Consider the following 6,082-nt stretch of genomic DNA (forward strand, 5'->3'; position numbering starts at 1 on the left):
CTTCTTTTCTCTTTTCTGGTTTTGGGCAAAGAGAGAGGGTATACATGGTTCCAGGCTTTCTTCAAGAAGAGATCCCTGGAAGGAACCCTAGAGAAAGAGAAAGACTCTGGAAAGAAATCAAGGAGTGAGAGCCTTGAGCATGTCTGTATTTCTAAATTACTGCACTACAGACTTCAAGCAATTTCTTTTTGGTTGAGATTAGAGACTGTTTCAATTGGTCTAAGATAACTTTCTCCCATAGGGAGAACTCATTTACTATTTTGTAGCTTATGCTAATATGTATAGCTTCTCTATTTCTATTTGCAATAGACTTGGGTAAATAGGGTTTATTAGCTATGCACTATGTGAAATAGTCTTTGTGTAACTGGCATTTGGTATAAAGGGAGTCAAGCCTTTGGATTCTCCTTCTTTGATAATATATGGTAGCTTAAAGGAGACTGACTTGAACCTAGATTAGCAATATTTAGGAAACCAGATAGATAGATATTTTTAAAAATATTATTTCTAGAAGATGTTGTAGGTCTTCACAGAACTAAGCAAGTTTAGCCTCTTTGGTATCAGTGGATGGAGTGTAGACTTGCATTATTACGATGCTGAACAGAGAGTATAAAAGCTAGCTTGAAGCTTAATATTAAAAAAAAAAACTAAGGTCATTGCAACTTAGCAGGTAGTCACAAATATTTTATATTGTCTACAGTTATTTTAAATGGGATTTCTTTTTCTATCTCTTGCTGCTGGGCTTTATTGGTAACATATAGAAATGCTGATGATATATATGGGTTTATTTTATTTCCTATAATATAATATAACAGCTAAAACTGTTAATTGTTTTTAGTAGTTTTTAGTTGAAAATCAGTATTTTTTAACTATGGTGCTAGAAAAGATTTTTGAGAATCCCGGGGATAGTAAGGAGATCAAATCAGTCAATACCTAAAGAAATTAATTCAGATTGTTCATTGGAAAAACAAATATTAAAGTTGAAGCTTAAATACTTTGGCCATATCATGAGAAAACAAAAATCATTGGAAAAGACTCTGATGTTGAGAAAGATTGATGGTGAAAGAAGAAGATGCCAGAGGATGAGATTGATGGTGTCATGGAGGCAAAGAACATGAGCTTGAACAGACATCAGGAGATAGTAGAGGAAAGGAGGACTGGGAATGCTATGGTCATGGGGTCAGTGAGAGATACAACTGAATGACTGAACAATCACACTGTAGAAATAATTTTAGTTTATTATCCCTTCTCTGAGCACAGCAGAATAGACCAGTCTCCTGGCTCCTTTTAAGAATCAAAATCTCTTTAGAAGAGCGATAAAAGAAACTCCAAATACATCTATTCATATGTCTATATGAGCTGCATTTAGAAAGACCCACATGGACACACATTTAATCTACTTAAGCAACAAACACCTTTTAAATTAACATTCTGATTTAAGTTTTAAACAATATGTCCTTGACTTAGAGTCAAATTAATGAAATGTATAGTCAGTGACAAAATTAAGAAGTGGAAACGGAGTTATCCTAGTAGTTTGAGGCTATGATCTGATTAGGTAGTCCACAGAGGCAAATCCAAGACCTAAGAGACAAATGCTATCATACAAAAAGAAGTAGAACTAAGGGAAAAGAGATGGTCGTTTTTTGAAAGCTGATCAGTTGTGAGAACACCTTTTGTAGCTGGGCAGTACTCATGAGAGATGGGGAAATAAACATGTGATTGACAAAATGTGTTCCTTACCAAAAAAAGAAAAAGTTTCACACTGATCATAATGCTCCCTATTTATAACCATTAGAATTAAATTCTAAATGTTCAATAAGTTCCAGGTGTTGGGGACATAAGACATTCTACCATTATTTTAAAAAATGCTTTCAAATATATCAGAACATAGAACATAGGATCTCAGAGCTCAAAGGGCCCATAAAAATCACCTAGGGAAAAGAAAAAGGCTCTTCCCCTAGGACTCAAACAACTTGAACATATTAGCCAATTCTTTGATAAGCCACCTTTTTATAGATGCTTTTTGTGTTTATGCCTTTGTCATAGGACTGCCCTCTGCAGCTGTTGATAGTTAATCCACAGTTCTTTAAAATAGATGCTAATAAATTGGCTGGAGGCTTTCCCTCTGTGTTTTTCACCTTGGAAAAGCACAATTATATTTCTTGTGTAGCTTGGTTTTTCTTGATCATCAATCTATCTGAGTATTATTGAAGTCGGCTCTTCATGAAACACATCTGGATGACAATCCATTTGTTCACTGGAAGATTTAGTAGTTTTAACTTCCTCAGGTAATTCCTTCACAACTGTTCTCACCACAATTCAATTCAACAATCCAACAGGAAATTTATTAAAGCACCTGCTATGAATGAGGTCCCTCTGTGCCAGGAATACAAAGATGAAAAAGAACACAATCCCTGTCCTCACAAAGCTTACAAGTGAAGGGGACAGCAGGAGAGAGAAGATAAAGGTTTGTATCCAAATAAGTAGAATTGAGGCAGAATATGTTGAATGCTAAAGGGAAATACAAAGAACTATGAGAAGTACAATGGGAAATCTAAAGCCAGAGAGGAGACCTTTGTTTCATTTTTTATTTATTTTGGTGAGGCAATCAGAGTTAATGGACTTGCCTAGGTTACCCAGATAGTTAAGTGTTAAGTGTCTTAGACCGGTCTGAACTTAGATTCTCTGACTTCAGACTATCACTAAATCCACTGCACTATCTAGCAGTTCCAAAAAGACTTTTGAGAACCAGGGAAAAGGTGACAATTAGGGAAGGCTTCATGTAGGAGGAAACACTGAGCCTTGAAATAAATAATACGGAGATAATAATAATGTTGGCTCATATTTCCATGGCTTTAAAAGGTTTATAAAATGTTCTAGAGATAGTATCTTATTTGAGCCTCAAAATAACCTTTTGAGGTGAGTGCTGTCATTGTCTCCATTTTATATTTGAAGAAACTGAGATTCAAAGAGGTAAAGAAATTTACTCAGGATAAACCAGCTAGTAAATTTCTTGGGGAGGAGCTGGGGAATTCAAACTCAGATCTTCCTGAATTACTGAATTCTATCCATTAGGAGTAAAATAGAAAAATACCTTGAAGTAAGAGAAGGCAAGATAAGACTGGGGAGCAGATAGAAGGTCTTTTTAGCTGGAATATATTGTATATGGAGGTGAGGAAAGTGAAATAAGGCAAGCAAGGTAAGGGGGAGCCAGACTGGATTTTTCCATAGATAGTAAGTCTTTGGACACTAAGTAATAGAGCTGAGAACAAGGGGGAGGAAGTGGGTGGAGTGAGTAAAGAGGAAGGGTTAGGGAAGTGGACACAAGGCAAATATTCTGGCACTACTACAACAAGCTGATTTGGTAACCAAGACAAGAAGGTAAACTTGTAACCCCTCACAACCTCATCTTCTTGGCAAGGCACCCCTGAGATAGGAAATATACTTCCATCATCTCCCAGATTTGTGCACCCAGGGAAAGTGCCTTCTTTTCCTCTTCCTTATTATACCTTTGATTTTTTCCCCTTTCTCTTATAGGTAGGGGATAAATATTGATTCTCATCATATGGAGTCGAGTGGGGTAGAAACAAAATTGTTTTCACCAAATAGAAACGCCAAAGGAGATGAGCCTCATAGTTTGGTGGTTTCTGCTGTACTCGCCCCTAATCAAGGATGGTTTCCAGAAACATGAGCTCACAGTTACATGTTCTGGCCTGAAGGAAAGAAGAAACAGATATAGTCTAGAATTCTCTATTCAGAGTTTATAGAGAAAAAAACCTTTCCAGATCCTAACTTCTCAGTCTCCCCCCCTCCCTTCTTATCCATAATCTTCTCCCTCTTATTCAGCTTTAGGAACTACTTCCTTCCCTTTCTAGGGTCTCCCTTCCTTTCTCTAATACCCCACCTATTACCACCCCTGCCCACTATGATTCAAAGACCTTTTCCTATTAACATCTCCTCCATCCGTCATTCATTCTCACCTCACATCTGCAAGATGCTGTCACTCAGTACTAAGAGAAGGACAATGTGTACCAAAACCAAGTCTACTTTGCCTTGTGGAGCATCTTGAAGAGAAAATGCAAGTTTAGGTATAATGTCATTTTTCAACAAAGAAATAATAATACAAAAACAATCTGGGAGCATTCTCTTTAGGAGACCCTATAAATTCAATCATGTCCATCTTCTCAGGACCCTCAACATTGCCTCAACCCCCAAAAAAAGTTATCTGAAAACACTTCTAATCTGACTGAAGAGCTATGCATTTGGAGTCACAATTCAACAAATATTCATGGAATAGAGATTAGTGACCCATAAAATTACACACCAAACACAGTCAAGGGTGACCCAAAGAAACCAAAAGGCAGGTTGTCTACTTATACTTCCTTTGTACAATCATGCCATGAAGAACATAAGAAAAAAGTCTGGAAGTTCCTGTAAGTTTTGAAGAATTTTCAAAGAAGTGGTCAGAAGCATGGAAGAATATGTCTAAGAAGAAAAAAATCCAAGTCTGACGAAATGGCAAAGGCTAGTAAATTGCAGTATGACAGAGAGATGAAGGATTATGGACCAGCTAAAGTGGGGGCGGGAGGGCAGGAAGGATCCAAATGTTCCTAAATGGCCACATCTGGCTTCTTCCTATTCAGAATTTTGCCTCAAGATAAAATCTATAAACCCTGGGATATTCACTGGGGATGTAGCAAAAACAAACTAATAAACAAACTCGGTGAGTGATAATGAAAAGCAACGATACAACAAGGCAGTAAAATGAAGGAAAAATATAAAAAGAATGTTGCTGATTTTAAGTCCAAAGGAAAATTTGATAGTACAGAGGGGACAGGCAAAACTTCCTAGAGAAAGGTAGAGGAGGAAGAAGAAAAGAAAGAAAAGAAACATGAAGATAATGGTGAATAAAACTATATAATATTTATCTTAAGTGCCATAGAATGGGGAAAATACTAAGTGAAAAACCTTTATTGATTTTTTCTATATGTTTGTAGCATATACTTTTAAAAATAGAAAATAGGTGCTCTAGATATTTTACCTGGTTTATGTGACACTTGTACCTGTATGACATTTGTATATATTTCCAAACATTTTTAAAAAGAAAAGGAAATTTAGTGTTTTTCTTTCCGTATGTTCTTTGCTGTTGCTATAACAAAGCATTTTAAAAAGTTACAGGCTTTTATGTGTGATAATTATGCTTATGGATTAGAAATTCCAAGTTATAAACTTATAGAGAGACTATATATATTGATTATAGTCTCTCTGTGTATCTGGAGGAGAGAATGTATATACATATCTCCACATAGCCATATAAACATATATCCACATATAAATATATAAAAGTATGTATTGTATATGTATGTGTGTTTATATGTATTAGACAAATTCTTCTAATACATATTTGAAATTATGATACCTTAGAAAGGGAATATTAATTTGGACCTTTTATAAGGTGCCATGAACCAAAGCATGCATTGTTAGAATAGCTGTATAATTATATCATCGGATTTTTCCATCCAGCTTAAAGTTGCCATTCTGAATATAGTGAAATGGGCAGGTGGGTGGTGTTGTAATGAATAGAGTACTAGGTCTGGAGTTAGGAAACCACATCTTCCTGAATTCAAATCTGGCCTCAGACACTTATCAACTGTGTCACCTTGGGCAAATCACTTCACACTGTTTGCTTCAGTTTCCTCATTTGTAAAATAAGCTGGAGAAGGAAATGGCAAACTACTTCAGTATCTTTACTAAGAAAACCCCAAATGGGATAGCAGAATGTTGGACATGACTGAAAAACAATTCAGCAACCACAACCTATAGTGATATAAATAAAAATAGCCATTTTTAGATGTGGCAAGGGAGTGGGGTTTCATCTGGCATAAATAGTTGTGGTTGTGAAATGCTATCATTTTTAAATGGAAATAAAAAAAAAAACACTGAAGGAACAATACAACAATAGAAGTCAAAACACATTCTGTACCTCACAGTTGGAACATTTTGATGATTTTTTAAATATGTTTAGAATGCTAAAATGTTTTTTTCAAATTAAACAAATAGTATTAACATTAAAAAATTCTATGGA

At 35.6% G+C, this 6,082-nt stretch overlaps 1 pseudogene; it reads left to right on the top strand.

The window, feature by feature from the left end:
• Positions 1-868: 868 nt before the first annotated feature.
• On the top strand, positions 869-4,893 carry LOC127546943 (high mobility group protein B3-like; annotated as a pseudogene).
• The last annotated feature ends 1,189 nt before the right edge of the window (positions 4,894-6,082 follow it).

Source organism: Antechinus flavipes, chromosome 2 (genome assembly GCF_016432865.1).
Source record: "Antechinus flavipes isolate AdamAnt ecotype Samford, QLD, Australia chromosome 2, AdamAnt_v2, whole genome shotgun sequence".
Lineage (NCBI taxonomy): Eukaryota > Metazoa > Chordata > Mammalia > Dasyuromorphia > Dasyuridae > Antechinus > Antechinus flavipes.